Source organism: Lemur catta, chromosome 6, assembly GCF_020740605.2.
Source record: "Lemur catta isolate mLemCat1 chromosome 6, mLemCat1.pri, whole genome shotgun sequence".
NCBI lineage: Eukaryota > Metazoa > Chordata > Mammalia > Primates > Lemuridae > Lemur > Lemur catta.
In genome coordinates, this window is record NC_059133.1 from 19176034 (window position 1) to 19196123 (window position 20090).

A 20090-nucleotide genomic window follows, 5' to 3' on the forward strand; every position below is an offset into this window, starting at 1 on the left:
GCTTCCAGGAAGCTAATAATTGGCCTTTTTTTTTCTTTAGAGGGTTCTTAGTCTTTTATGGGTCACAGATCCTCAGAGAAATCTAAGAAAGCTGTAAAACTTTTCTCCAGAAAAATGCAAGTAAGCTAATTCACACAAAAACGTGTAGGTGATTTCAGAGAATCAGAAGCCTACAGAAGCTTCTTGAGGGTAGTAGCTCCCACTCTAAGCAATGTTCCCAACCTATTGCCAAAGTCACCCCTGTGTAATTGTGTATTTTTCTTTCTCTGTTATTTATTTTTGGTAATAGAGTTAACTGGACAATAAGGAATGGAGAGAAAAATGAAAAATCAAACCAAAAGAAGTGACACAAGTTATGTTGACTTTTTTTTTTTGCATTGTTACTGTAAAAAGAAAATAAAAATCTCAGGACCACTGCCTCTCCCCCCCCACCCCCAAACTCTTTATACAAAAGAGAAGGTAAAGGCCTCAAACACTTGTGAAGAACTGGTCCAACAGATCATTCATTAAGGAAATTCCTTGCTGGTCTCCCACAAGCAATGACATGGAAATTGTAGCTTTGGATCTGCAGGCTACATCTAGCTGCTAAAACTAAAGTCTGTTTGATTCCACAGTAATAATGAATTACAAGTTTAGCTTCACAGGTACAGGACAGAGACAAGATAGGATCAAACATTCTTCCACTTACCCAGGGACATCTACATAATTGATGCTTCCTTCACTCTCTTTTTCTCTTCCAACATTCATCTCATCTTATGTAAAATGTAGATTTTCCTGAGTCTCACAAGAAATTAAGCACTTTGTCTCACTAACCACCTCCCCACACACACTTTTTTATTTTAAATTTCTCTAGGCCTTTAATTGCTGAAACTTCCAAATTCCCTTTTGGAAAGACAGCCACAGTTTCGCCTGTGATTTGTGTTTTTCCCAAGTGCTTCCTCAACTTTGGCTTAATAAACCTCCATCGATTGAGATTTTTGCTTCAGCCACTTATTGTGGGTCAACATTACTCATTATATATAACCACATATTGACTTAACTTTAATTGGTTTAACAATATATCAATATAACACAGTATTTGAGAGCATGAATACTGGAACCAGACTGTCTGGGTTTGAATCCTGGTTCTGCCATTTATTAGTAGAATGACCTTGCATAAGTTACCCTTTCTTAGCACCATTTTCTTATATGTAAATGGAGCTAACAGAAGTACCTACCTCGTAGGCAGTTGTGCAGGGTAAATAAGCTAACTAATGATAGATGCTTACAGTGGTGCCAGGCACCATGATTGTGCAACCTTTGACAAATCATCTAACTTTTCTGAGACCCAACTTCCTCATTTATAAAATGGAAGTGTTAATAATAGCAATCTTTCAAGATATTGTGTTGGTGCATAGAGCATGAAATAAGTGGTTTGCTGAATGGATAAATAAATGACCATTTATCCTTTACTATCTGGCTACCTGACAAGTTCCTTAAAAACAGAAACCACATACATTTGCAACTTTGTGTCACCATTGTGTCCCTTGAACTTAAAAGTTTTTTAATGAATGTTTGTTGCACTAACAAAGCATACAATACTTAATTTAACTCTGACAAATTTAAGAGTAATATAATTCCTGAATTGGCTGTGGGTTACATGATAGGATTTTTAAGGTTTCTCCCAAAGCTAAGTTTCTGAGGTCCTGTCGAATATCCAAAGCAGCTATGAAAAGCACCACCATTTCCTTATGAGTATCTCCCTGCCCCTAGCTTTTGACCCTTGTACCAAGGGCTTGAATACCCCATACCATCCTCTGTTTCCTTTTTCTGTCATGTCTCTGCCTTCCCCATTCATTCCAGCCAGGAAACTTATGCATATAATTCCTTTATTCTTTCCTTTTTAGCTTTATAGGGATCTCCTGGACGTTTTGCTTTTTAATCTTTGTTTCCTTATTGCCTAGGTGAACAAAAGATCTTTGAAAAGGGATTTAGGGGATAGAGACATTGTTCTAGTGAACAGTTTGAAAACCAGGGAAGGGCAGCTTTAGGTGTAAAACAAAGGTGTATTCCAGAAAACAAAGGGAGGTTTCAAGTTTCATAGAAAAAGTTGCTGTCCAGGTTCCCCTTCAGGTCCATTTATGCAAATGAAAGCCTCAAACTTGCTTAGCTCTGATTGGTCAATACAGCTGAGTGCTGATTGGTTGACACAGTTGAGCCCTGATTGGTTCATACAGCTGAGCTCTGATTGGTTGGTCAGGTGAGTTCTGACAGTTCCAAAATTGAACAGAGGTGTGGGTTTTCAGGAGAATCAGAGTACATGTTTGACCTTTAGTCAGCAAGTGGCTGTTTGACTCTATTTTAAATTTAGCTCCACTTACCCACTCTATTCATCATGAAGGATTGGCTCTTTTAAATTCACATTTCTTCACACCTAGCACACTACAATTTTAAGCCCAAGGGACTTGGAGGGCACATGAGGAGTTTACTCAGCCTAGACATGGAAGTAGAATACAGAAAAGGCTTCGGGGTGGGGGTGACGTCTAAGCTGAGACCTGGAAGATGAATAGGAGTTAGCTAGGCAGGGGAGGAGCAGGAACACAAATGGTGTTATCTAGGTGGAGGGAACAGTGTATGCAAAGGTTCAAAATGGTTGAGACAAATTTAGTTATTTTTAATTCCTAAGACAAAGCCACACTCTTTCAAGTTAGTATTGGCCATTAATGTCATCCTTAGCATCCTTGGACTAATATGGGAACTCTCTGTACTTTCTGTTCAATTTTTTTTTTTTTTGTAAAACTAAACCTGCTCTAAAAGTAAAGTCCATTAATTTATTAATAAAAATGCATCTGTCCCTAATTCCTTCTCCTTCTCAACCTGGAGTCTTTTGGAGAACATCACAACCACCTGAGAGGGCATCTGAAAAGACAACACCCTGCTCTTGAATCCTGGGAGCCCCAAGATGAAGTAGGACAAGAATCTCATGAACACGAAAAACCAGGAAAATTTGGACCTGTTGAGATCCAAAATGAATCAGAAAGAGAAGTGAGTGCTTCAGACACCAGCTGGGAAAAAAAATTCATTTACTCACTCAATGAATATTTCATAAGTGCCTACAAGGTGCCAGGCACTGGTGTAAGGGCTGAAGGTGCAGTGGTAAACGAGCAAAGTTCCTACCCTCATGAGTCCCAGGTTCTAGTGTGGGGAGAAAAAAAATAAACATGGAAATTTATAGATTGTCAGATGCAATAAGTGCTACAGAGATAGAATATAGCCAGTGGAAAGAAGATTGTGGCAGAATCTTATAATTGTTCCACAGAATTCATTCCCCCTTTCATCTTTTAGGAAAAGGGCCCCATCTCAAGTGTTACTTGATTATGTGTCCATGAATTACAGACTACATTTCCCCAATCCCACCCCCACCTCTCCGCCTTGCACCTAGGTATAGCTTTGTGACCAAGTTCAGCCCAATGGGTTGTGAGTGCAAGTTCTTTGTGTAACTTCCAGGTCACTTGCTGAAAGATGAGGCTGCTTATCTTGGACTCTTTCTTTCTCTTTCTCACTGGCTGAGAAATACTGATTGAGGAATTCTTAGAAGCCAAGAGTAAAAGATGGCAGAGTCCCTAGCGTTAGGCTGTTCAATTCTTGACTGTTAAATGAGATGGAAATAAATTTCTATCTAATATGAGCCACTTTGGTTTTGCACTTTGTTATTATAGCTTACGGGGTACCAAATTCAGGGAGCACCAGGGCAAAGTGAGGGGGAGTTTTTTTTACATTATATAAGGTGGGAAGGCCTCCCTGATATGATGACATTTAAGTAGAAATGTGAAAAAAGGGAGGGAGGGAGCCACGGGACTATGTGGACAAAGATAGGTAGAGGAATATGGCAAGTGCAAAGGCACTGAGGCAGGATTGAGCTCCAGGCTGGTTCAGGACATGTCTGGAACACAGTAAAGAGGAGAGAAAATCAGAGGACATGTGGGTGGCAGATCACATAGGTCCTTATAGGCCCTCATAGCAAATTCTGGAAACAGCCTCTAGCAAAAAGCTGACAGAGAGTCCCAAGGCAAGGACAGTGGAAGAGAGTCCATGGAAGAGGACAGTGCCTGATGCCTTGTGGGACCAGAGAAAGGAAGAATGCCATCCCCTTCTGGAGCATCTATAAGTTGAATTTGGCTTATACTTATAGGGAATTCTAGAGACAAAGACATTGTGGGGCTCAGTGTATACTTGTGGACGTATTCTCTTAATCAAATACACTATTTACAATCAAGTGCTGTCTGGGAAGATGTATTTTCCAGAAATTCAGTGGAAATTTAACCCAAGTGATGAGTAATGCCCTACTAAGAAGTGAACAGACCCCATAATGCCCCAAACACCTCTGCCACAAGAGCTATACAGTCACAGAATTATAAGCATTTATCCAATTTTCATTTTACAGACTAGGGGAACCCAGAGAAATAAGATGACTTACCCAAGATGACACATAAAATTAATGGCAGAACTGGGAACTAGAATCCAGGTGTCCTGACCCCTTCAGTCTCTCTGTGCCCCGGTTTTCCCATCAGTAAATGGGGATAACCATAGAATTTACCTAGTCAGAAGAGTAATTGAGTCATTATATGCAAGGCACTTGGAATAGTGTCTGGTATGTAGTAAGAGCTATTAATATAAAGTGCCAGCTATTAATCACCTGGGAAAATGCACATGACACCAGTTTAATACCCTTTCCATTACAATAAACTTTAATTCATGCCAGGTACAAAAGGTGGTGGTGGATAATTCAAGTCACAAAACAATTCTAATGACTTTTGGACTGGGTTTGGTTGGGGAATCCATTATTTTATGTCAGCAGCATGTTTTCTTTTGTAATGATTCTTTGCACAAAACAGCGTGGGATGAAAAACTGCCCTGATTACACAAAAAGCAGGTAATCTTTTTGGAGATAATTAGTATTAATGAGACTTCTTATTTATAAGGGACTTTGACCTTTTCAAAGAATTTAGTATCCATTACATCCTCTGATCTTCCTGGCAGTCCTGTGAGGTAAGCAGGGTAGATATAATTTCCATCATGTTATAGAGAAGGAAATAAATCCCAGAAACACTAAGGGACTCAGTTGAGGTCACATACCTTTAGTTGATGGTGCCAGACTTTCTTCCTCCAGCTCTGAAGGACTTGGTGCCACATGCATCTTCAGGTGATTAATAGCTGGCACTTTATAGCTCTTCCTACATACTAGACACTGTTCCAAGTGCCTTGTATATAATGACTTAATTACTCCTCCTACTAGGTAAATTCTGTTGTTATCACCATTTACTGATGAGAAAACTGAGGCACAGAGAGACTGAGTAACTTGGCAAAGGCCATATAGCCTCATAAAGCAGTCAGACCCAAACGTGTGGGCTGTGTTCAGAATTGGAGCTCTTGGCCACTGCACTATGCTACTTCTCCATTTAGGAGGACTTGGAAGTAATTTTATGATTCAGGTAGCTCACAGGCAGACTTCAAGAGTCTTTGAGATCAGTTCAGATACCCCACCACTTCTATGACTGTCGCAAGTGCTTCCTTTGATGTGTATGGCCACTTGGTCTTATTATTCACTTATGTGACAGAGAGATGTGGTTTATCTGTGTGGGGTTGAGGAAGTATCATGCATTGCAATGGCTACTTGAGCATCAGTGTTGAAATTTTTTGCAGGTAGGAGTGAACTGCCTACTTTTTTGAAAAACAGTCAATGCTGAGCAGTCATCACTTTATTCTCTTTTTCTTTAATTCATTAATAATACGGAGGATTGTAGTAGACATGCTATTTTCATCTATTGCCACCCACACACTTTTTTTGGTAGCATTACCTCAATTATCTTTTAAGAAATCCCCCCTTTGTTCATTCTGAATCCATAAGGTTTTGGTACTAACACAGCCCCTGTTTCCAGGGTTGGATGCATGACCCAGGTCTAGATGAGAGCGAGTGTATCTCCCTGGGGAAAAAAGTGATTGATTCAAGGATAGGTATGTGATCCTAGTCAGTCCAGTGAAAGTTGAACCTAGGACTTTTACTTGAACTATTGGGAAACAGAACCCTCTTTCTACTTGGTGACTAATGCAATAGAGTAAAAGCTGGAGGCTGCTGGTGGACTTACACAACAATGAAGCTAAGACAGACAAAAGTAGAACCAAGAGAGAAGAGAGAATTGAGTCCTGATGACAAATTTTGGGTGTCTAGATCTAGCTGTGTCTACCTTTGGACTTTTCAATAACACAAGCCAATAAATTCCCTTGAGTGTTTAAGCAAGTCTGAGTCGGATTTCTGTTACTTGCAACCTAGATTACTGTTTTCTGATTAATTAATTATTCTGATTAATACAGGAATAATTCATATATCAGACTTTCTGCCTCACCTGGAAACTTGGAAGCTCACTGTATCAGTTATCGATTGTCATGATAAAGCTCAAGGCTCCAAGAATGAGTGTTCTCAGCAAGCAGGACAGAAGCTTCATGGCCTTTTATGAACTCACCTTTGAAGTCACATAGCTGTATTTCCACCATACTCCATGGGTCAAAACAATCATAGCCCACCCAGATTCCAGAGGAAAGGACATAGGCCATATCTCTTGATGAAAAGAGTATCAGAGGATTTGCAGTTATGGTTTTAGAAAACCCCAGTAACTTCTCACATATGAGTTTTTTAAGCAGTCATGACGTTCCCCTGCCATTTCACCTGCCTTGGGATGGTGGAGGTCTCTGAAGTTGGCAGTGGTTTCCCATGGGCTTCTAAGTTGGATGGCAGCAGCTCTCTGGCTCTAAGGCAATGAATTTTTTTTTTTTTCTTTTTTGAGACAGAGTCTCACTCTGTTGCCCGGGCTAGAGTGCCTTGGCATCAGCCTAGGTCACAGCAACCTCAAACTCCTGGGCTCAAGCGATCCTCCTGCCTCAGCCTCCCGGGTAGCTGGGACTACAGGCATGTGCCACCATGCCCGGCTAACTTTTTTCTATATATATTATTTTTAGTTGTCCATATAATTTCTTTCTATTTTTAGTAGAGATGGGGTCTTGCTCTTGCTGGTCTCGAACTCCTGAGCTCAAAGGATCCACCCGCCTCGGGCTCCCAGAGTGCTAGGATTACAGGTGTGAGCCATCGAGTCCGGCTTAAGGCAATGAAATTAAAAGCTAGTGGGGATCCCGCTGAACTTTGCTTTCTCAGCCTTTTCCACCAGTGCTGTGAGCACCTAATTTCCTGTATCAAATACCTTCTACTTGAAATACCTAGAGTGTTACTTGTTTGTCCCACAAGAAGCTGACTGATACAAGCTCCAAAGTCTGCTCTCCTAACTGTCTTTCACATTATTCTAACTCTTCACCACCTTTCTCATGGTCCCATCCACATGCCCCACCACACACCCACACATCCAGCACACCCTCAGAAGGACAATGCTGCCTCTTGTTGCTCACGAAAAAGATTGTTAGCTATGTGAACCTCAATTATCCTCTCTACCCAACTGGAGCTGCATATACCCATTATTTTCCTTCTGCTCCATCTCAGAAAAAGAATGCATCAGTATTTCTGGGAAAAAATACACGATGCCCTTCATTTATCTTTTCAACCTAACTTTCTGCCATGTCTTCGTATGCACCTATATTAATTATGATAGATTAACTACCTTAACAAATAGATTCATAAAATAGGTGGAATTGTTGCTGTAACAAAAAGACCCAAAGGTCTATGATGGCTCAAATACAATAAAAGTTTATTTCTTGGTCAAATAATATTCCTAGGCAGGTGAACAATCAGTGGGACACACCCTTCTCTATTTAGAGACTCAAACTAATGGAGCAGCAAACATTTTCAACACATGCTTTCCAAGGTCAGCCCTTGCAGGCATCCACAGGGGGAAAAGGATATGGAGGATCTAATGAGTTAGGCCTGGAAATGGTACACCTCACTTCTTCCTCCATTCCTTTAGCTACAATGCAGCTACATGGCTACACCTACCTGCAAAGGATGCTGGGAAATGTAGTCTAGCTGTGTGCCAGGAAGAGGAGAAAATGAGTTTTGGCGAATGAATAGCTAGCAGTCTGTGCCATTGTGCCTTAAACCTTGGCAAACTTATTTAATTTTTCTGTGGTTTAATTTTGTCATTTCTAAATTGAGGATAATAATGACACCTGCTTCATAGGGTTTCTGTAATATTAATTGCATTAATACTATAAATACCTTAGAACATTGCCTGGCTTTTAGTAAGCATCCCATCCAAGTTATCTGCTATTATCATTATTATTATTATTATCCCTAGAGATTCAGCTTATATGTTACTTCCTCCTGTGAATTCTTTCTTTTTCCTTATTCTTCTCCTGCCTATTCTCTCTACTAGAGTTATATTGTAGCTGTCTCTTTTCTGGTTGGCCCCTCCTCTCCATACTTCTCGAGGGCAAGGATTGTGTTTAGTTATTTTTATTCTTATATCTTAGGTACCTAGCATACATAGTCTCTAGCGTCTTGTAGGTACTCACTAAATATTTGTCAAAGGAGGAAAGGAAGGAAGCAATGGAGAAAGGAAGGAAAGCTGCATATCTTGCCATGGGTAGATTCATGAAAGAACAGCCTGGTAAACTGCGCATCAGCTTTGGTAGTTACCAAATCCCAGGTCCCAGAGGGTCCCTGGCTACTGAACTCCTAACAGCTTAGGGAGCAACGCTGTCTGCATGCCCTCCATGCCCTGTATTGGACACGTCTTGAGCACCACCTCACATTCTCTCAACCTACCTTGACTCCAGCCAGTGCTGCAGCACCTGCTGCTGGATGGATGAACCCACATTCCTTCACCTGGCTGCTGGATCTCATTTTGCCTCACCTCGAGGCTGCTCTCATTCCATGTCCTTGGGCATTTGCAGAAATGTGTTTTAACTTTCACATATACAAATGTGCAAGTGTAAGGGAGTTGGCATCTCATGGGGCAGCTTACCCACTGCAGGACAGGAACTAGTGGAGAAATGTACCTCTCTTCTGACTCTTGGGCAGATGATTCTGAAAGGGTAACAACTCGTTCTGGCTTTCCAGGGACCTGAGTTTTCCCTGGGCTAGCACCGGGCATCCCATGTTGCAGTTGGTCCTCCTGATTCTGAAATTCATTCTATAAGACTCCTCACGGGGTGCCAGTGGGCTCAAGTCCCAGTTGTCCACAGTTTAATAGCATGCACTTCTGCCTTTCCCTGCTTCCCTGGGATTATGTCCCCAAATAAACTGTCTGGGTGCAAGCCTGTGTCTTGGGCTCTGCTTTCTGTGGGGAATCTAGCTGCTGTTTGACTTGGGCAGTGCTAAACTTATCTGCGCAGTGATTCATGTTTCCAGCTCTAGGAAATTTAAAAAGGCAGAGGCAGGAGAAAGAAGTCAGGGCTCCCAACAGCCAAATTATCACCTTCCTGATGTTGCTCCCAAGTTAATCTGGAAGATAGGGTACTATTCAAATAGTATCATGAAATATTTATTATAAGGTTTAATTGCTTGAACAGCCAGGTGTTAGAAAGGACTGCAGACAGACTGGAGACTTAACTTTTAGTCACACTTTTAGTACTTAAAATCCTATGTGACCTTTGATACATTTCTTCTTCTTTGGCTGAGGTTCACCATCTGTGAAATGAGGAGGTTGGACTAGTTCCTTTTGGATTTTACCAGTTGTTCTATCGAGGCTATTGTATTTACTCAGGGGGGCAATGGCTTGAGGGTTTGCAGGGGCCCAGTGAGAGCAATAAACCTGGTGGTTAGGGAGGGACAGGGCCGAGGGTTCATGCCCCTATCACTAGTTGAGTACCGGCTGCAGGGAGATTTTATACATGGCTCACGGTGGACCATGAAGAACCCTGAAGAATGTTATTTCCCTGATGACATTCTTGAAATTTAACAATCTCAAATCCTCTTTCCATGGTGCCAACTAGACAAGATTTCAGGGCCAAGAATATTTGACTCAGATTTAGAAAAGACCTTCCTGATTACTGTGGGACTTGAGGCCATGACCATGACAGCCAGTGGGGTACTTCTCCTGGCTGCTTGTGAGAGCTGGTTATTAATACTCAGGATTGTTTCAAGCCAAACAACCATGGGTAGCTTAAATCAGCCATCGGGAGAGTACTGACACCACAGAAATCAGCAAGTGCTACAAATCTGGGTTCTCCCTACCTCCACTCCTCCCCGAGCCAATTTACCAGCACATCCCTGCACCCAGCTTTGAACAACGGGAACTTCTCCATGCCTGTGACTGAATTAAATACATGTGTCTTAAAAAAATTTTCCTTCTCCCCTGCTTTTTGGTTTGTGGACACAAAGAGCACAGTCATTAAAAGCTGTCTTTCCTTCTTCCTCATCAGTGGGCTTCCTTACAGAATCTATGAATCTGAAAAACACAAATTCCTCTAGAGGTCTTGGCAGGATCCCACAGCCCTGGGCTCTGCAGGTTCTGACAGGGGCGCTGGGCCCTGCCAGGAAACTCGCAGAACCACATCAAGGTGTTTGTGCTGCTGCTTCAAGGGAGGTCGTCTTCATGACAAATGGGACTTTGCCTATTTGGGGGACTCGGGACGTTCTTTAAGAATTTCAGGGGTCTGCTTAGAATCCTTGCTTTGTTACTGGGTAGCTCTGTGACTGGACACGTTACTTAACCTTGTTGAGCTTCCTTCTAAGTTGAATGGATGATACACCCTTCAGAGGGTTTATGGGTTTGTCATGAAGCTCAGGGAGCTTAAGCCTTGAGATACCTCATGTGTACAGGCCTCTCACAGGAGGGCCTTAGGCATGTTGTGTTTCTAATTTTGTAGTCGAAAAGACCTCCACCCCATCTCAAAGTGAATAATCTTCAGAGCCTCTCAAACCTTGGAGCAGCTCCTGCCGGTGAGAATGAATCACCTCACATGGGAAGTGCTTAGTCCAGGGTCTGGCCCTCCATTACCGCACATCCCCCCTCGTCTTTCCTCCACTCCCTAAACATCAGTGACCATCCACATCTGCTCACAGTCTGCTTTTCTCCTTCCTATAATGTTGGCTTCTTGCCAGTCACTCACCACTTGCCACTTTGCCCGTCTTACTCAGTAAGGTGCAGTCTGTGATTCCTCACTGCGTCCCTTTGAACGGTGGGGAGACCATGTCTAGTGATTATGTTCTTCACAGAAGTGACGTGACAGCAAGGAGAAATCATAAATAGATCACCTGAAGCTCCTTGGTGTGAGGGGGAACACAAGTCATATTAATACTTAACGAAACCTCCAAAGGACAGGAAAACAAAAGGTAATTGAGGGAGGCAAAGCTGTGATGTTTTGCCAGTTTTAAAATAAAAGGCCAATTGTCGGCCAACTATGATGTAAAGGTGCTTCCCTTAAGAGCATGTGTATCTCAGAATTATGAAAGGGCTCTGAGTCACCCTAATAATGAGCCTTTACCACAAGCAGAGAGAATGCAATCCACATTTAGTCTGAAAAGACGCAGCACTTTGCACTGCAGTTGTAACAAGAATCTCACAGCCATTTGCCTTAACTCAGGATAAGTAAAGGGGGTATGTGGAATGTTTGTCTGCCTGACACTGCACTCCTTTCTGTAAATGCGGAATAATGCCACCTACCTTGCAGGATCACAGTGAGGATTAAATGAAAGAAAAAAGACAATGTGTCTGAAACATAGCAAGAACTTAATAAATGTTAATTTTTTTATCCTCTTCTGGAGGCATAGAATATTAGTGCAATTTTGGTACTCTCAGAAACTGTTTATGTAGCTCTCCTGAATCTTGTATTATTTTAGTAGTTGAAACATTTTTTTCTTATTATAAAAACAATATATTTTTGTGGTACAAGAATTAGAATATTTAGATAAGCAAAAAAATTAAAAATTATGTATAATTCTAATATGTTAATGCCCTTGAATGTACCCTTCCAGAACATTTTTTATGCCTATAAATGCACATATAATTTAAGATATAAATATGGAATACATATTACTTCATAACCTGCTTTGTTTTGGTATACATTACGTCACTATTATGGGAAACCCTTGAAAAAATCTCTTTCATGACAAGGCCAGCTAACAGCTTTTCCTCGTCATGGGAAGCAGTTCATATTAACACACTATGACAATTGTCGCATGTCATTAAGTAAGTTACAACAAAATCTTTGTGCTCCTTTTTCATAAGAAGGCCACATAGCTGCCATAAGGAACAAAAACAAATAACATCTGCAAATCCCCTTCTTGAGGTGTCTTTGTTAAAAAATCATGTATTTTCTTTTAATAATTTTATAAAAAGCAGGAAGAAACTCACCCTTTTTTATTCAAAGCAAGGCAAAAAGAGATTTGTAATTGGTCATTGTTATGGGCCCATGACAGAGACAGAGACTAAAGATATAAATTTAAACCCATAAGTATGTGGGTAATAGTTGAGATATGAAAGTGGTTAGAATTTCCTACAGTGAAACTGTAGTAGATTAGAAGAAAATAAAACCTTGTGCAATACCAAAATTATAAGGTGAACAGTGCAAGGTATTTGGCAAGGAAAGTCAGACATGTTCAGGGAACTAGAGGAATCAGGGTCAGAAATTTGGACTGGGCTCAGTAGGGTAGTTCTTCTGCCGGCTTTGCCTGGGCTTGTATATCTGCAATCAGTTGGGGTCAGTTAGGCACTCTGCTTCTGCAAGTATTTTACAAGCATCTGGTTGTTTCACATTTGCCAGTGTTCTGTTGGCCAAAGCAGGAGACATGGCCAACCCAGACCTGAAGTGTGGAAAACGGATTCCACTTCTTGATGGAAGTACCTACAATATTGCATTTCAAAGGCATATATGGAGGGAAAGGAAGAATTTTTGGCCAACATTGTAATCTATAAGATGGTTTTGTTATTCCTGTTTTATAGATGAGAAAATGGAAACACAGAGGGTTTAAATAAGTTGCTTATGGTCACAGGGCTAAGAAGTGGCTGAGCCAGTGTTTGAACCTTGATAGTCTGTCTCAGGAGCGCACACACACACACACACACACACACACGCAGGAGCGCACACACACACACAGGAGCACACACACACACACACACACACGCTCACATGCAGGAGCACACACACACACACACACACGCAGGAGCACACCTACTTAATATTACCTACTTAATATAGGTAAGTGCTCGTAACTATGTTCTACCACCTTTCATGTAATAAATGCTTCTCAATAATAGGCGCTCAACAAAAATAGGCTCTTCTTTTCATAACATAAAAAGGAAGCACCAAAGAAGGGCCCCAGAAACCATTAATTTTAATAGAATAGCAAATACCTGTGACAAAATATTAATATCATACATCCCTATTGGTTATGATTAATATTGTCATTGATGTTGCTTTTTTTTAAAAAGAACCAGTGATAATTATTAGAAACTTTATTTGGCCAAAGGTATAGCAACAAATGCTGATCTCAAAGCCACAAAAGTTGGATAAAAATATAGAGCACAGATTGAAACTGATACCAAAATGAGGAAAACGAAACCAAAAACATATTATAAACAACCTATATGTAATATGTATAACTTATATATAATATGTTGTATGTTATATATAAATTTCACAGAAATATATAAAATTATATTATAAATATGATGATTTATATAATGTTATATATCATTTTCTTTTCAAGTTTTTAACTTGGAGTTTAAATATCTGTGATCTTAACCAATTTACCTTGCCTTTTCTGATGCATATCTAAGGACTGATGGGGAATCCAAATAGATGACTAATGCAAAGACAATTTAAAATGCTTGACATGCCAGTGTTCCATAAAGTTTACTATACTTCTTTGGTTTCTCAAGGTCTCAGGAGTACAGGGGTATCTTATTACAGTGTGTTTTTCCCCTTTAGTTTAGAGATTTAATTTGATTAACTATGCCTCATTTCCAAGATCTTTGACCTTCAAGAACCTCTTAGCAGCCCTAGTAGATACTTATACCAGCTGTGAATATATACCAGGCCAAAATGCACAGCCTAGGGGGCTAATAACTTGCTGCCCCTTCAAACTGATATTATTTAAATTTGTATTCAACACTTGAACTCTGTGGCAGATTCTAAAATGGTCTCCAATAATCCATGCCTCGTGGTAATCCTGCCCCTGTGTAATCTCCTCTTGACTGTGGGCTGGCCTAGCAACTTGCTTCTAACCACTATAATATGGCACAGACGATGAGATGTCACTTCTGTGATTATATTACATAAGATTTGTACTTCTGTCTTGCTAACAGACCCTCTCAATCCCTTCTCAGCTTGCGCATGTTGATGAAACAGCCATATTGGAGAGGCCCATGTGGCGAGGAAATGAGGTGGCCTCCTGTCAGCAGCCAGCAGGGACCTGAGACTCTCAGTCTGACAGCCATGAGTAACTGAATCCTGCCAATAGCCGTGTGAGCTTGGAAGCAGATCCTTCACCGGTCAAGCCTTCAGATGCAATCCAGCCCTGTCTGACACTGGATTGCACCTTGGGAGGGCCTGAGAAGCAGAGGAGCAAGCTAAGCCATGCCTGGGTTCCTGACCCATCGAAACTGGGAGGTAGTCAGAGTGTGTTGTTTTAAGCCACTAAGTTTGTAGTAATTTGTTACACAGTGATATATTAATAAGAGTATTGGGTAGGAAACGTTGCATATACGGAGCTGAAGCTCCGTTATTAACTACAAACATCTTCCTTACAACATAATTTGATGATCAGCTGTGTTACCTGAACACACCCTTCAGAGACCTCACCACTTGACAAGTCAGAACTCTTTGGGCTTCAAGTGACAGGGACCCATTCCAACAAACTTAAATAAAAATGAAATTTGTTGACTTATATACTCGACAGGTTAAGGGTGTACCAAACACCCTCAACCTCAGATCTATTAAAAAGGACTCTGATTGACTCTTTTTGAGATGCATGCTAATATTAGGACCAATTACTGTGTCTAGATGCATAGGTTTCTCTGAGTGGTTGGCTTGGGTTGCATGGAGTGGGGAAGGGGAGAAGAACAGTACATTTGAAAGCTTCCTTATGTAAAATACAGATAGTTATCCAAAGGAAAATTTGTTTTTTTCCTCCAAAAAAGCAAGTATGCAGAACAATAGCTGTCTACTCTACTACCTGCTACCCAGCATCTCATGAAAATAGTGCTTCCAACCACATACAAACATCTCTTCAAAAGAGATTCTTGTAAATATGGAATATTGGATCTCTTAATTCTAGTGATTTAAAAAACCTTTTTATTGAATTATAATATACATTATAATATGCAAATGAGTATAAATAGATGAATTTTTATCAACTGAGTCCGTCTTACAACTAACATCCAGATCAAGAGACATTACCAACACTGCAAAAGCCCTGCTTTGTGCTTCTTTTCCATCGTTATCCACATATCCACATTCTTCTCTTTCTGCCACGCATAACCACTGCCCTAACTTCTAACCACCTTGATTAGCTTTGCCTATTTTTAGAATTTATGTGAAGGGAATGATACCATATGCTTTCACGTCTGGTGTCTTTGCCCCAAATTATGTTTCTTTTGTTTGTTTGTTTGTATTTTAGAGACAGAGTCTCCCTCTGTTGCCCACGCTGGAATGCAGTGGAGCAACTATAGCTCACTGTAATCTTGAACTCCTGGGTTCAAATGATCATCTCACCTCTGCCTCCCCAATAGTTAGGACTACAGGTGTGCACCACCATGCCCAGCAGATTTTAAAATCTTTTTGTAGAGATGGGGTCTTGCTATCTTGCCCAGGCTGGTCTTGAACACCTAGCCCCAAGTGATCCTCCCATCTCAGCCTCCCAAAGCACTGGGATTACAGGCCTGAACCACCCAACTTTATCCTTCTAAGATACATATTAATACACATTGTTGTAGTTATAGATTTATTCATATTTCTGCATGTACGAAAATATATGACAATTTATCCATTCTACTGTCTATGGGCATTTTGGAAATTTCCATTTTGGGTGTATTATTTAAGTGATGCTATTAACATGTTAGTGCTTGTCTTTTGGTGAACATGTGTACGCATTTCTGTTGGTATACATATAAGTACAGAATTGCTGGGTCTTAAAAACTGCATATGCCCAGCTTTAGTAGATATTGCCAAACAGTTTTCCAAGAGGTTGTTTTAATTTACTGCCTCATGAGTGGTATATATGGATTCTGGTTGCTGCATATCCTTGCCAAGACTTGGTATTTTACATCTTTTTTATTTCATCCATTCTGGTAAGTACTGATATCATCATGTTATGATTTTAATTTGAAATTCCTTGATGACTGATGAAGATGAACACTTTTTAAAACTTAACAGCTATTTGAATATCCTTTTGGTTTTGGTAAATCTTTTGGCCATTCTTCTATTGTCTTTTTCTTATTGATTTGTAGAAGTTCTTTATGTATTCTGGATAGGAGTTGTCTAATAGAATTATTGCAGATATTGTCTGTAATTTTGTGGTTGCTTTTTCACTCTTAATGATATCATTTGATGAACAGAGTTCTCAATTTTAACATAATCTATCAATTTTTTTCCTTTTATGTTTAGTTTTTTCGTGTCCTGTTTAGGAAAACTTTCCCAACTAACAAACTTAATTCCAGTGAAGTTTTATCATATCTTAGTGATGTTTTGGGGACCACACATTCAGGTGACTTATCGATAATGCACATCAATTCAGGTTGTTATTTCAGTTACTTTTGATAGAGCCTTAATTTTTAAATTTCTGGGTAGAACCCAATAGTCAACAAATATGTTTCACTTCAGTAAAATATTGTTTTCACCTTATTTTTTGGAGTTGTCACTTAACCTCCAAGTTTGTAGGAAAATTCAAAATGTTCTTTATTCAACTTTTTGTATTTTTTCAGACACAGCGTTGCCTAAGGTAAAAAGCACCCATTTAGTACAACGGGCTTTTTTCTGATGCTATTTGATAGCAAATCATTTACTTTCTCTGAACCACAATAACCACATCTGCAAAAGTTGAAGAATAATTCCTGCCTTGCCAACATCATGATGTCATCATGAAAATAACAACAAAAATAACAATAAGATGAAAAAGTACCTACAGCACACTAATACTTTATGGAGTCATACACCACCAAGAACTTTGGAAATAGGAGTATGACATAGATTCTGAGGTTTACAGTGTACCAAAGGGGACAAGAAAGTATCATAAATGATCAAATTTTTTCGTGGAGAAAGTTAATTCACCAAGGAGTAAACTCCTTTATCTCTGGAAAAGCGTTCTTCCTTGTACACTTCTTCCAAAGCACAGCAAAAGGCTTTTTAAGGTTATATGCAAATGATAAAACCAAGCCAGGACTCGTAGAGCCAAGTATGTAAAAGGCTCAGTAGTTGAATGCCAATCTTTGACACTAACATGCGATACTGTACACAAGTCTATGGCTTTGTTTGTTCGTTCCTGCTCAGAATCTACCTTTTTCACTGATTTATTTTGGGAGGCTAACTACTCTTTCAAATTGTGCCGTTGATTAAAGCCATTTCAGAAAATTCGTTAGGCATTTCTGTGAGAGCCAGTTTACAAGACCCCTCAAAAAACCTGTGTGCTTACTGTATTGTGTTGTTTTTAACCAAAAGTGGCATTATCCTTCTTGGCATCAGACTTCACTTTGAAAGACTTTAGACTGTATCTAAAATCACAGCCTCCTTCCATGGAAGACTGACATCAGTTGAGTTTTTACGTAGAGGTACCCAGGCATGGGTTTCTGGATTCAGCAACAAACAAACAAACAAACAAATAAAACCAAACAAAACCAAGGACACCCAGTTAAATTTGAATTTCAGATAAACAACGAGTAATTTTGTAGTATATGGCCCATGCTCACACTAAATTCGAATTAACTGGGCACCTGTATTTTGCCTGGATACCCTACCTAGGTGCTAAAGATCATTCTAGAAGAGCAGTTTCTGAAACTGCTTTGTATAATGGCAGCATTACAAGACTGGAATATAGTCTCTCAAGGCAACTACTTTGAAAGGAATAGCTATCATTTACATGTCTAAATTATGAGATTCCTTTTTAAAAAAAGGGCTCACCTGATTGTATTCTCAGATTTCATTACATTACAGCCAAGAAAAGGACGCATTAGCAGGTAACATGCATAAAAAGTATGCGGATTTCATTAGTGTTCACTGTTTATTACACCTTGGCCAATCTCCTCTCTTATATTAGCAAATAAATAGTTCCTTGTATCCTTTCTAAAATCAACCTATGTTTATTTAATGAGTTAGATCAACTTGGTTTTATTCAAATATCGGAAGGACCAATGAATAAAATAAATAGAGAAGTTGTACTACCAAAACAACAATTTGAAAAAAGGGAAATTCCCCATTGAAGACTGGCCTTTGAGGACCAGTTCCTGGTCTTGTTTCCTGTGACTTCAGCGGTGGGAGCTATGAGAGTTTCTTCAGGAGCACCCTACTGCCTCATGACTCTGTTTTTTGACCATTATCTAGTAATAGCAACTTGTCATGACAAAACCCAAGCAAAAAGACAGCCAGCACGTACATGGCATATAGACTGGAGAGGGCTGAGGCTGGTGCATGGGAACAGGTATTTTGGTATCCTTTCAAGTACTTTAATAATGCTTATTGTATAGTTGCTGTTTTCCTGACACAATATGCCTTCTGTACTCAACTTGAATTTCCTTAGAGTCATTTCTCTTTGTGCTTTCAGTAGTTTCCAATTTTATTTTAAAAAGGGAAATGTTACTTTTTCTGTAGAAGAAAATTAACAGGAGGCATAAAGGCAAACCATTTATACACTGTGTTGTTATGTATGATGAAAAATGGATTCTTTCTGACAATTGCAAATGTTTGGCACAATGGTTGGCTAAAGATGAAGTACCAAAACACAGTCCAAAACTGAATATTCATCAAAAAAAGCTAATGGTGTTTGTTGGTGGTCCAGTGCTGCCATCAGCCTCTACAGCTTCATGAAACCTGGTCAGTCCATTACAGCAGATGTCTACTGCAGTCAATTGGACAAAATGATGAAGATACTTGCCATTAAGTGGCTGAGATTGGTCAACAGAGACAGGCCAATCCTCTTGCAAGACAACACTGGACCGCGTGTGGCACAAACAACGTTGCGCAAACTAAAGAAGTTGGATTTGGAAACTCTCTGTCATTCACCATCTTCACCAGATCTTGCACCAACTGACTTGACTACCACTTCTTCCAGGCTTTGGAGCACTTCTTGCAAGGAAAAATGTTCAATTCTCAACACCCTGTGGAAAACGCTTTTTGCGATTTCATCGCCACTTGCTCTCTAGGCTGCTTTGCTGCTGGCATAAACAAACTACTGTTAAGATGGCAAAACTATGTTGATAGTTTAGGCCTATACTTTGATTAATTGTACCCCTTGTTTGAGATATGATAAACTACACTTTTGATTCGAAATCGGACATTTCATATTTAATGACCTAAATACATTATATTGGCACAAAGGTGTGGTGCCTTTACCGGATCATGTGGGACTTGCAGGCGTCACAAGCAGAGGTGTAGATGAACTAAAGAAATTGTTTCCATGATTAGAGATTTTGAAACTGAGAGTCCACTGAGTTCCATGTCACTGCTTTGTGAAAAAAACTCACTTACCATGTGGGAATTCTCCAAGTACCACCCTGCCTAATTCATTCATCTTATGACGCACTGAGTGATCACACATGCACTTGAAGTGGCTCAATTTAAAGTGAAATACAGCCTGTAACATACAAGGTTTCCGAGGTTGACCTTCTAGCCTGGTAGATTCCTCCAATCAGATGGGCCACAGAAGCTAGTTTACCCTGTCTGAGATTCTCCCTGAGAATTTTCAGGGCAGCAAAAGTCCTACAGAAGGAAAGTCAGCACCAGCCTGGGGCCAGCCCATCACCCCACCCAAACCAGAAGAGCAGGAGCCTAATACCATGGAACATTCTGTGCTTCCTCCTCCTGCCAGGCAGATTCGGGGCTTTCTGTGTGTTCCTGGAACACACAGTGAATTCAGTCAGCACAGCAGGTCACATAACCTATCACCACTTTCAGGAACCGGAGCAGTCATTTTCAAGTACAGCAGAATCTATAGCTTTAAAGAAAAGTATCATCAT